This window comes from Balaenoptera physalus (assembly GCF_965194825.1).
Source record: "Balaenoptera physalus genome assembly, contig: HAP1_SCAFFOLD_706, whole genome shotgun sequence".
Classification (NCBI taxonomy): Eukaryota; Metazoa; Chordata; class Mammalia; order Artiodactyla; family Balaenopteridae; genus Balaenoptera; species Balaenoptera physalus.
In genome coordinates this window covers 138,796-152,332 of record NW_028126055.1, presented here as the reverse complement: position 1 = coordinate 152,332, position 13,537 = coordinate 138,796, and the positions used below count along the sequence as shown (strand labels likewise).

At 41.0% G+C, this 13,537-nt stretch overlaps 1 protein-coding gene across 6 annotated transcripts in view; it reads left to right on the top strand.

The window, feature by feature from the left end:
• The window catches only part of LOC309653623 (low-density lipoprotein receptor-related protein 12-like), a 147,101-nt gene that overhangs the window by 75,826 nt on the left and 57,738 nt on the right, over positions 1-13,537 (top strand). The window lies entirely within an intron of this gene.

The window sequence follows — 13,537 nt, the reverse complement described above, 5'->3', positions numbered from 1 at the left end:
TTCTTTCAACTTTTTTGGATATATACCCAGAAGTGAAATTGCTGGATCATATGGTAATTCTATTTTTAATTTTTTGAAGAACTGCCATAACGGTCTTGCAAGTGGCTGCACTGTTTTACATTCCTACCAGCAGTGCACGAAGTTTCCTATATATCCTTGCCGACACATCTTATTTTCCATTAAAAAAAAAAAATAGCCAATCTAAAGGGAGTGAAGTAGTATCTTACTACGGTTTTGATTTGTATTTCCCTAACAAACATCTTTTTCTGTGCTTATTGGGCATTTGTGTATCTTCTTTAGATAAATGTTTATTGCAGTACTTTGTGCATTTTAAAATCAGATTGATTTTTTTGTTCTTGAGATGTACAAAGTTCTTTATATATTCTGGATATGAACCCCTTATCATATATATGATTTGCAAATATTTTCTGTTGTTCCATTGGTTGCCTTTTTCACTCTGTTGATAATGTTCTTTGATGTATCCAAGTTTTAAATTCTGTTGTTATGTTTTGATATTTCTTCTTTTTCAATGTAAGCATTTATAGCTCTATGTTCTATTGTTATCTATTTTGGCTTATGTGGTCTGTACTTTTGGTTTCATATCCAAGAAATCATTGCCAAATCCAATGTGATGAAATTTTTATACTATGTTTTCTTCTAAGTGTTTTATAGTTTTAGGTCTTATGTTTAGGACTTTGATCCATTTTGAGTTAATTTTTGTATATGGTGTAAGGTAAGGGTCCAATTTTATTCCTTTACATGTGAATATCCAATTTTCCCAGCACCAATTGTTGAAAAGACTGTCCTTTCTGAATACATGGTACCCTTGTTGAAAATGATTTGTAGATCACTTTGTGAAACATTGACATCTTAAAAATATTAAGTTTTCCAATCCATGAACACAGAATGGTTTTCCATTTATTTGTGTCCTTAATTTCTTTTAGCAATGTTTTGTAGTTTTCAGAGTACAAGTCTTTTGCCTCCTTGACTAAGCTTATTCCAAAGTATTTTATTCTTTTTGATAATGTTGTAAATGGAATTGCTTTCTTAATTTTATGTTTGTATTGTTCCTTACTAGTGTATTGAATTGCAACTGATTTTTGTGTATTGATTTTGTATCCCGAAACATCGTTCCCTGATTAGTTCTAACAATTTGGGGGGGGGGGTGGACCTTTAGGGTTTTCTACATATAAAATCATGTTGTCTGCAGAGATAATTTTACTTCTTACTTTACAATTTGGATGTCTTTCATGCCTAATTTCTCTGGCTAAGACTTCCAGTATTATGTTGAACAGAAGTGACAAAATCTAGCATCCTTGTCTTGTTCCTGATCTTAGAGGAAAAGCTTTCAACCTTCACCAAAAATTATCATGTTCAGTGTGGGTTTTTCATATATGGCTTTTTATTATGTGGAGGTAGTTTCTTCTATTCTTAGTCTCTTGAGTGCTTTTATCATGTAAGTGTGCTGACTTTTGTCAAGTGCTCTTTCTGTATCAGTTGAGATGATCCTGTGCTTTTCCCCTTCATTTCATTAATACTGTATATGACATTGCTGGTTTTCTATACATTGAACCACCCTTGCATTCCAGAAATAAATCCCACTTGGTCATGGTGCATAATCCTTTTAATATGCTGCTAAATTTGATTTACCAGTATTTTGTTGAGGATTTTTGCAGCATTGTTTATAAGGGATGTTGGTTACAGTTGTCTTTTCTTGTAGTGTCTATGTGGCTTTGGTATCAGAGAAATGCTGGCCTCAGAATGAGTTAGAGAGTGTTCCTTCTCCTTTAAGTTTTGTAAGAGTTTGAGAGGATTGGTGTTGGTTCTTCTTAGTTCTTCTAAATATTTGGTAGAATTCATCCATGAAGTCATCTGGTCCAAGGCTTTTCTTTGCCAGGAAACTTTTGGTTACCAATTAAATCTCCTTACTAGGTCTATTCAAATTTTCTGTTTCTTTTTGATTTAGTTTTGGTAAGTTATGTGTTTCTAGGAATTCATCCATTTCACCTGGATTATCCAGTTTTTTAGTGTACAGTTCATAGTAATCTCTTATAATCCTTTTATTTCTGTTAAATATGTAGCCATGTCTTTGTCTTTATTTCTGATTTCAATTATTTGAGTCTTTTTTTTATTTTCCTTAGTCAATCTAGCTAAAGATTTGTCAATTTTGTTGATTTTCAGAGAACGGACTCTTGGTTTCATGGATTTTTTCTATTGTTTTTCTAGTCTCTCTTTGTTTATCTCTGCTCTAATCTTTATTATTTCCTTCCTTCTTTGAGCTTTCAATTTAATTTGTTCTTCTTTTTCTAGTCCCTTAAGGTGTAAGGTTAGGTGGTTGATTGTGATATGTTTCTTCTTTTTCAATGTAAGCTTTTACATTATATTTTCCTCTAAGTACTGCTTTCCCTGCATCCCATGAGTTTTGGTAAGTTGTGCTTTCATTTTCATTTTCATTTCATTGTTTTCTTGATTTCCTTTAGTTCTTTGTTGGTGTATTCCTTTAACGTTTTGAGCATACATAAGATAGTTGTTCTAAAATCTTTTTCCAGTAAGTCCAAAACCACTTTCTTGAGGTATGGTGTCTGGATATTTATTTTGTTCCTTTGAATGAGCCTAGTTTTACTGTTTCTTTGTCTGCCTGGTGATCTTTTGTTGAAAACTGGGCATTTTAAAAAACAGCCACCTCTCCCAGTCTTCTTATACTTGCTCTACACAGGGGAAGACCTTTGTAATCAGCCTAATGTGATGTCTTAGGGTCTTTTCAGACCTGTGTTGTCTCTGGACCAGTGCGTGTGTTTTTTTTCCCCAGTTCTCCTATTGATACATCTGCTTTTAAATGTCTTGCTTTTCTAAGAGTCTCACTCTTGCTTACTCTTGGGGCCTTAGCTGTCCTATTGTACTCCTCAATCAGTAATCTCTTGTCCTTGGTGTCTGTGGGTCTATAGTTACCTTTGCAACCGTTTTTACAAATCATACCCGCTGCTTCCCATGGCTCCCTTATTCTGAGATCTGAGCCATTTTTGTTTGTCTGAACTCTGAGTTAGGTGTCAAAAGACCAATCCTTAGGCAGCCCACAGACAGTTTAGAACATTGCAGATCAGTCTGCTCTCTCTCAGGTTTGCAAAAGGGGGCTGGGGATCTGGCTGCCACTTTCCTCAAGCTGCACTAAAAAGTGACTAAAAAATGCCACAGGTTTCCTACCCTTTTAAATGTGACATTTTTTTGATGGTGCGTTCGCTTGGTTGTTGTAGATCTTTGACTCATTTCTATAGTTTCTATAATGCCTTTTTAGTCTGTTTCTGATTATGTACGTAAATCAAAACAGGAACATATTCTCGGCACTGCTGGAAGAAAAGAGTCTTTACTCTGCCAACCTGTCACGTGTGATGGATAAAAGGGCCCTTAGGACTGCACGTGGACACTGTCACTTTTTACAGAGAACCAATTGACCTTGTATAACTGGAGATGCTTCCCCTCAAACACAGCTCTGCTCCCTCTGCTGAGGGTGGTGTCAGTCTCTCCCAATGCTGCTGGAAATTGAACACTGCATGCCTGGACACCCCACAAAAATAAAGGGTACTGACGTGCTCCCAGGCCAATACTTGTTCAGGAAGTGAGAGAAATACTGTAGATATAAAAACATGCCAGTTTCTAAGGCAGCCTTCACTCCACATAGGAAGTACGTGGCCAGGATTTGATTTGATAAAAAATTAGTATCACAGTTAGAAACCAGACCTGACCCTGAGCTCCCTTAATGACTTCATCTAATGTCTCCCTGTTGACCCACCCAGGCCTTATCTTATCCTGTGTCTGGCTATCATTGGCTCTGCCGGTCCCCTAAGCCCTTCCCTGCCCCAGGATCTCCTCTCTCTAGGTGCATTTCAGGTGACCTACACTTACCAATTTCTATCAGATGTTTCCTGAGGGCCATCTGGATGTGATCCTAACAACCCGGGCTGAGTGACGCCACTTTGTGGATTCACTAAATGACACATTTCTGTGGGTCACGTCCTCCCAGCCCAGCGGCCCTAACAAGCACCAGCACGGAAGCTGCTGGCAAACGCTGGGAGGAGCCCTTAGTACTGCAGGGAGCTGCCGGGGGCAGCCTCTCAGGGCCCCACACCCAGGGCTCATCCCAGGAGACACTCCTGAGGAGGGGAAGGCAGGGCTGTGCCCTTGAGGAAGGAGGGACCGCTCACCTCTCTGACCTCGGGCTGGAGAAGGACGAGGGCTCGGGACCGTGGAAGACGGCAGGGAGCTCGCCCTCCTCCCTGAGAGCTCGGTGAGCTGCATCCAGGCGAGGAGGTGAGACCCTGCTCACTGCCCCTCCCTCCGGAATGCAGTCACTGCTACTGAGAACTCTACCCCAGCCCTGATTTCATTGTGGCTGGTTAGAAAAAAGGGAAAACAAACAAAACTAAAACCAAAACCTGACTCAGCACCAGAAGATAAATGAACTTCCATGTGTATGTAGCACCTTTTAAGGATTTGTCTAATTCCAAATGAAATGATCTCTATTTTAACTCATTACTGATTACTAATTTTCTTCATTTCAGATACAGTCTATAACAATAGAATTCTGTCTGTGTTCTGAAGCAAATCCCCCAGCCTCGCCTCCCACCCCTGTGGGGCCTGGGGAGGGGGGAGGCATCTTCCCCCAGAGAAGGTGGGCATATTCCCCCCTCTCCCCCGTGCCTCCCTGGGCACCCCCTTGCCTGGGGACTGCGGTCTCCCTTCCTTACTCTCACACTCAGGGCCCCTCACAGAGTGGCCCTGACCTGACTCCCCAGACTCTTCTCACCATCCTGTTTCCTAAACTTCAGCCAAGTTCCGCCCAGCATCCTGCTTGTCCAGAGAGTGTACCGCCTTCTTCCAAGTCCAGGCCTCTGCAAGGAGGTTTGCTCTACCAGAGATGCCCCTCCTCTTGGGGCAACAGTTTAAATTCCTCGTTATTAAATTACAAATCTGCAGCCTCCTCCTCCTTGAGCGTTGCCTGATTTCCCAGCAAACGTATCTGCTGCAATTCCCTGCAGAACCAGGTCAGGTCAGGGGCCACTTGGTGCTAGTTTCGGTTCCTGCATCCCAGCCCGTGCATCCCTGAGCGCACAGCTCCGTCTCATTTGTCTCTGCCTTGGGTGTTTCCTCATCAGTTATTCTCCGTAAACGTTGTGAGTGAAGTATTTTCTACATTTCCAGGTATAAGCACCTGCCATCTCATAAGATAACTTTCTTAAAAGAAGTGATTCACGGTGTATAGAGCATATTGTAGTTTAACCAGTGGTGGGGGGCAGGGTTGATACAAGTTTCTTCTCATTATTCCTAATACCAGCTCACCAGAGTGATGCTTAAAGGCAAGGACAGTTATGCTAATTTTTGCAGAATAATTTTTAATTCACAAAAACCATTAATTCTAAGACTGAAAAGTTGTATGTGAGATAAGCGTATGGTTACTACATCCACAAGCAAATTTTTACAGCCCTGGGACATTATGATGCCCTTAAATCCTCTTGGAACAGGTTGAAAGTTAAACTGCATTGAGGATTTCTGAATTGCTGATACTATGATATACCATAGTTCTTTTTTTTTTTTTAATTTTATTTATTATTTATTTATTTATTTATGGCTGTGTTGGGTCTTCATTTCTGTGCAAGGGCTTTCTCTAGTTGCGGCAAGCGGGGGCCACTCTTCATCACGGTGCGTGGGCCTCTCACTATCACGGCCTCTCTTGTTGCGGAGCACAGGCTCCAGACACGCAGGCTCAGTAGTTGTGGCTCACGGGCCCAGTTGCTCCGCGGCATGTGGGATCTTCCCGGACCAGGGCTCGAACCCGTGTCCCCTGCATTGGCAGGCAGATTCTCAACCACTGTGCCACCAGGGAAGCCCCCATAGTTCTATAGTTCATCTAAATTAATAAAATGAGATTTAAAAATCACATTCAAAATTGAGCAAAAGCCAAACTAACTCTTTTCGTATTAATTAAATGATAATAATGAGAAGTATGATTGTCCCTTTCGTAAAACATACCAAAATTATATGTTAGATTACATTCACTTAGCACAAAATATCTTTCAAAAATAAATTGTAAGCACTAAACAATCTGAGGGATACACCTGCACAGTTTTAGTTGCATATCTGCGTGTACATGACTGACATCCCTGACAGCTTGTAATTCATGTTTTAAAAAATGATTCAGTATTTTAAAAGAATATAGCAGAAGGATAGCTTCTTATGCCTAAATCACCTGTTGTGCAAGGTCCTCACTCTAGTGCATTTTACACAATAGGGTTTTATTAGTCATAAACCATGGCTGACAGTCATAAGCGCCAGTGTAAATGGGGAGAATGAAAATAAAGATGGGGCCTGAGAAACTGAGCTATTGTGAGCCAAGGTCCAGGAAGCAGACTCTCTAATAGCTTATTGGGTGTCTAGGAGCCAACAGAACCTTCTAGATAGTCTGTATAGGAAATCATCTAGCTTTCCCAAACTACATACATTTGGAATTAAAATTCCATTTGCTGCCAGTATCATTGTAAATGGGGGAGTAAGTCCCCCTTGTAGGGTCTTTAAGGGCCACTGCAATATTTCTGCAGAAGAAATTACAGGGTTTATTATACTCACAGGTCCTAGAGGAGAAGACAGGGCGCACCTCACCATTCAGCAGCCACCTAGCAGGTGGGGAGTCGAGAGAGAGTGAGGACCTTGGGCAAGTCTGGGTGGAGCAGAAACAAGGCTTGAGGAGATTTCATTGTTTCTTGGAATGTCTAAGTCACAGTCGGAGAGGGCAAAAAGGGAATCTTGCGGCAGGAACCAGCCTGGGCACACCCACGCACCTGGTCCCCTGGGTGTTGAGGCAGCAGGAAAATAGGAAATTAAAAAAAAAATTTACAATCCAATCATCTTCACTCTTTATTCTCATTTTCAACCTTATTTTCCAAAATATACAAGCCTTAGTTCTCCGAAAGTTAGGGAGAGGAAACTGGCTTCCTATTAGTTAACGGTGATGCAACATTGAAACGCTGGACATCCCGCTGAGGTTTCCATGGTGTCCGCTGGGCTCTGCAGCACCCAGCTCCTGGAACTTTTCAGACTCCTCAGTGAATTCATTATTGTTTAAAAGAAAAGAACACCCCGTCTTTCTGTTTTTGTTCCTTCTGTCACTGTTTTTATTCTACCTTGCCTCATTCTACAAACCATCGGCCATGGAACCCCTGTATAGTTTTTCATTGTACGTAAAACACCAATACATCTTCCATCGTGGAGGTAGTCAGGGCAATCACTGTTACCTCTCTTTTGCACAGAAAAATGGAGGTTCATGGAGATTAAGAGATGTATACAAAGTTGGAATCACAACAGGTCAGGGACTCTAATTTAGTTCTTTGGACTTAAAAAAATATTGTTTTCTCCACAAATTCATCACTGCCTCACTAAGTTTATATGTGCAGCAAACATGGACAGAAGGCTCTTAGGTCTGGGCATTCATCACTACCTCCAGAGAGGGAGCCCAGGGGCAGCGGTGCTGAGAGCTCTCACTGCCCTCAATCTCCCCCTTTGCTCCCCTGAGCTCAGGTAGGACCCTGCGGGCAACTCATGTGGTCCCCCAGGGCTCTCCTAATGGGTCCAACATTGAAGCCAGGACACAGACCCCATGGGGCCTGTAAACTGCCTGCCCATCTGCACGAGGATGACAGGCAGACTCAGTGATGGGACAGGCAAAGCCCACACAGAAACAGTAAGGAAGTCACCTGCTCCTCTGTGCTTCATTGAACCTTTGAGAGACAGGCACGGAACCGAAAATGCCATCCTTGTATCAGGACACCTACCACACTTATGTCACTTTCAAACACAAAGTCAAAGAGACTTTATGTCACTCAAAAACACAAAGTAAAAGCTTCTTCAAGACAGGAGGTGAACAGGAGAATTCTATCTTTGAATATTCCTACAATATTTGTAGTGAGTATTTAACATGAAAAAAGTAGTCAAAGTATTTTTCTTAAAATCACCTCCTATGCAGCTATAAAAATCTTTAAGAAAAATAGTCCAGGATAGAAATATAATAGAGACTGCACACATTCATGAATTTATCTGCCTCCTAACAAGTCCAACTTGTGAAGTGTAGAGCATTTTATATGTTAGAGGCATAATTATAAATCGCTAAAATACCCGCTTGATCACACTGCAGTACATTTTCATTGCTTTACTTGAATGCTCGCCTAAGATTTTTCTCTGAAATGTACTCAGAGCAGAGACAGTTATACAATGAAAGTGAGAAATTGTAAGAGCATAACACTGTCTTAGAAATAGTCCATGTAGAAACCACTTACCCCAGCACAATCTTGCCACATGTTTTATGTTCTGTCCACAGAGCCAGCCCATGGCAGCTCATAGTAAGGCGGTCAAAGAGAGTGTTCTGTCCTTTCCCTCTTACCTACTCAGACATCAACATTTTCTCCTGCTCTTTCTGTGTCAGCTGCTCTCAGGTGAGAATAAAGGAGGTGAAAATGTGAGCTTTCCTAGGAAAGCTCTGCCTCTGTCTCCCATCCTCTTCAGAGCCTTACACGGCGCCTGCTGGCAATTGTGGTTCAAGTAATATTGTTGGATGAATAAACGGATGAGAGACCCTGACTTAAAAGAGTCACTTTGTTGTACAACAGAAACTAACACAGTATTGTGAAGCAATTATACTCCAATAAAGATCTATTTTAAAAAATAATTAATTACTTTTTTTAAAAAAAGAATGCCACAAAGGGTAGTTCCATTTCAGAAAGACACTTCTTAAGATTGAAAAGTCTTTGAGATTCACAGTAAATCAATATTTCAATGCCATGGTGGCCCCTTAGACACTATGGGGAAGACTAGAAGGGATATTTTGAAAGACACTGACCATTTCTAGTATATTTCAAATCGTACCTCATGGTTTGCCCAGTGATTATAAATTTGATGCTGTTCAACATATAGTCCTTCTTTATAGTGAGGCGAGCGGGGGCTACTCTTCGTTGCAGTGCGCGGGCTTCTCATTGCGGTGGCTTTCTCATGTTGCAGAGCTTGCGGGCTCTAGAGCACAGGCTCAGTAGTTGTGGCGCACGGGCTTAGTTGCTCTGCAGCACATGGGATCTTCGTGGATCAGGGCTCAAACCCGTGTCCCCTGCATTGGCAGGCGGACTCCTAACCACTGCGCCCCCAGGGGAGTCCCTGTACTTTGTCTTCTATAGACGTTTATTCATCTGTAGTAGCCTGTAGTAGTCAGGTGTTAAGTTTAAAGCATTAATTCTGCTATCTTGCTTTTTTAGCATTTTTGTGAATGAGATAAATCTTTGCTTTTACTTATTTGTAAAGAGTATATTATATTACATTATATATTTGCATTTCTGAAATTTTTATAGCTAAGATATGATAAAAACATGGGAAGATCTGCTAAACTAAAATGGGGAATTTTCTTCTCAAACTTCGATCTAATGTCTGTGAAATAATCCAGAAGAGAAGTAATAACAAGCAGTCTTCTTTATAAACCAGGGAACATCAGTGAACTCTTCCTTGCATTTCAACCAGTCAGACTGATTGAATTCATATTTAGGTGAGAGTGATTACGCTGTCGAGACAATTAAGTGAGGTGATCTAAGCCAAGTGCTTGGCTCAGGGCGTCATTTATGGGAAACTCTCCACAAACACACAACATCATTATCATTATTATTTCATGAATAATTTGATAACATATTTGCTCCTGGCTTGGATTCTTCTCTCTTGGATACTTTTGCTAGCACAAAATTTTTTTTCAATTATTGTAAATTTCACTAAATTTTGGAAACTGATGATCTTTTGTTGCCTAATGGTAAAATACCATCGGATTCTGATTTGAAATGGTACATAGAAAAACTCCTCTCTCATGCAGTTAAGAAGTGATTAGTTAGCAATGTGCAAAACATTCAGGTAGAAATAGTGCCTCCAGGAGTCTCTATTTCAGAATTCCCCAGATAAGGGTAAACTCCCTACTCCCTCATGTAAACCGACATGTTCATGTTATTGTAGCATGGTCTGTCATCCCGTTGGTTTGGAAGGAAACTAGGATGGTAGAAAGAAATATGCAGAAAGATGCAGTCCAACTTAAGTAGAACCTGTTTTTAAAAAGTGACCCTGTGATACTAGCCCATTAAAAGCTCCCTTAGAAACCTCTGACATCCCCAGGGTCAAACGTGCCTCATTCAGTGGCTGTTTCATTATCTCAGTCCAGTGGGTGTCGTCCTAGGCACAAGCTCCACCATCACCTTTATTTTTGTTCTTCACTCTGCCCAGATCAGAAGCTGCAAGTTGTTAGGGAACCAAAAGTGCAGCCCCACTAGAAATGGGTAAAAAAAAAACCCAAATGTTTGTTTAGATGATATTATCCATCAGAGCTGGAGAGACACGAAGCTGATCATGAGAGAAGAGTCTCTGCTGTATATTAATGTGAACTTTTCTAGAACAACATGCTCTCTTTAGCTTTTCCACATGTCTAATCACTAAGAGCTTGTCTAGCTACATGAGAAAAACAAAACCAAAAGCCCCACAACTGCCTAGAAGCTTATCAGTATCAGAAGGGTACATCATTTTAAGTCCATTCAGTATAACACCATGCAGCTGTTAAAAAAGAATGAGCAACACTGAGATGTTCTGACATGGAAAGATCTATAAGACTTGAGTGGTTTAAATGGAAACAGGAGGTTGGAGAATAATTTGCAAAATATGATTCCATTTCTGTTAAAATGCATGAAGACAGCTCATGAGTGCACAGATTAAAAATATGTATGACTATGATGGTAAAGGACTAGAAACACATCCACTGATGGTGACCCCTGGGAAGAGGGTGGGCAGGTGGGTAAGAGATGATTTACATGTTTTACTCTGTACACTTAGTCTTGGAATATTTTATAAGAATGTGTTGATGTCTATAAAGTAAATAATAATAAGAGCAGATACTTAGCACTTACTATGTGCCTGGAACTGTTCCTCAAAGCATGCTTCTGAAGTGAATACTGTAATCATTTTACAGATGGAAAAACCGGGACACAAATGGGCTGAGAAAATTGTCCAACACCCCCCATTTAGTGATTGACAGTGACGTAAACAAATTTCTTCAATAGCATAAAGAGGGTTGGATCACATGAGCTCTAAGATCTCTCTTATTTTTTTTAAACGTTTGTTGTTGTTGTTCTATTTTATTTTTGGCTGTGTTGGGTCTGTGTTGCCACTCATGGGCTTTCTTTAGTTGCACCCAGCGGGGACTACTCGTTGCAATGCACGGGCTTCTCATTGCAGTGGCTTCTCTTGTTGCGGAGCACGGGCTCTAGGCATGTGGGCTTCAGTAGTTGTGGCCCACAGGCTCAGTAGCTGTGGCCCACGGGCTTAGTTGCTCTGCGGCATGTGGGATCTTCCCGGACCAGGGCTCAAACCCGTGTCCCCTGCCTTGACAGGTGGATTCTTAACCACTGCACCACCAGGGAAGCCCTCTAAGATCTCTTGAGTGATCATGTCTCAAAGGGCTAAGAGGCTGGGCTATGGATTCAGATGTCCCTTGTAATAATCCAGCTCTGAAACTGGCTAGTTGTTCACCGGGGGCAGGTAACTGAGTCCTTCTGAGCCAGTTTCCTTATCTGTACAAGGTAGAGTAGGCACTGCCTCACAGCATTACAAGTGAGGACATATAGGGAGGAATGCCTAGAGACCCAGTTGGACCCTCAGAGTTTGTATGGAGATTATTTTAATCTCAAAACATTTGGGAATCAACAGATGCAGAAAGAGCTTTCCTTATTTGACTAAAAGCAGACATTTCTGAGAAATGAGGCTTCTATGATTCCCTCTTCAAGACAGGTCTACTCCCAGGAGAGAAATCAAGAGTAAACCTACCACAAATCCCCTCTCTGGGGAGATTCGCATAGAAGAAGGAAAGACCCCTTGAACGTGCAGACACAAAATAATCACAAAATTACTTATCGTTCATTTATTCTTCTAAAAGAATAGAAGTCCTTTCTTCCACTTTCCTTTTCTCTGCTAAGTTAGATATATAAACCTCTAACTTTAAACATTTAGTGAGATAGTTACTTCTCTTGTTAGCTCCCATATATGTGAATAAACTTCTTCTCCTGTTAAACTATCTTTTGTCATTTTAATTTGCAGGCCCCTAATTACTAAACCTAATAGGGCAGAAGAAAAGTCTGCTTCCTGACACTAGCAATTGGTTGGTGAATGATACCATCATTGCCTGTGACTCTGAAATCACAAGATCATAGATTAATCTGCATATCTAAAGAGTCCAACCTGTACTCTGAGGTTAAAAATAAGATCATCAAAGCATACTGAAGTATGGATATAAACATTTCGAAATGATAAAGATCTGGCTGTACACATAACATGTTTCTTCAATTCTGTAAAATTTTATGTAGGTGGAAATTTTACTGCAGAAACAAACTCAAAGACTGAACTTACATGAATAGAATATGGTGTAGCAAAATTTAGAGCTGAGCAAATGTGACATATAGTTAACGAGATGCATGCTTTTTATTATGTCTCATTTTAATTAAAAATGAATGGTAATCAGTTCACAATAGTGACTTCAGTTGATCCTGCTTCTAAATGGTTAAAGCAAAAATAAGCTCCTGATCTGCTCTTCAGAAGATTAACTATGGCCATGGTAGATCTTTTTCTCTTTCCCTTTTGGAAGAGAAAAGGGGAGGGTGTCCCCAGGTGACAGGGACTGGAGTCTTGTGGGCCCAGCACACTTCCCTGTTGGGAAGAGGAAGGAGGAAGTATTTGCTTACATTTCCCCCAGTGCCTGGAACCTAAGCTGCAGCTTCCCTAGAACATTGTTAATGATGAGAAGGATCTCATGGCAGAGGGATGGTGGCCGCCGTGCCTAAACCAGGAACCTGATGCCTTCTCTGTCTTAGATTGTGGAGTTTCCTACCAGAAAATCTGAAAAGAAAGGATTTATGGGAAGCAGTAAACGCAGAAGTAAAAGACAATTTTTTTTTAAGCAGATATTCATTTTTAATTATTTATTTATTTATTTATTTATTTATTTTTGGCTGTGTTGGGTCTTCGTTTCTGTGCGAGGGCTTTCTCCAGTTGCGGCGAGCGGGGGCCACTCTTCATCGCGGTGCGCGGGCCTCTCACTATCGCGGCCTCTCTTGTTGCGGAGCACAGGCTCCAGACGCGCAGGCTCAGTAGTTGTGGCTCACGGGCCTAGTTGCTCCGCGGCATGTGGGATCTTCCCAGACCAGGGCTGGAACCCGTGTCCCCTGCATCAGCAGGCAGACTCTCAACCACTGCGCCACCAGGGAAGCCCAGACAATTTTAATAAACCATAAAAATGGTTAAGTTGGTGCTGGGTTGGAAAGAGTGGCTTCTGTGTTCTTTAAGCTTTTCTGTACTATTTGAATTTTCTAGCCAAGTGTGCCTCTGTCTATTATTTATTTTTTATGTCACCAGGGATTTTCTGACTAGTGAGACCACAGACTACATTTTTTTTCACTGTTATTTTCCATCAAAAAACAATGCAATACATACC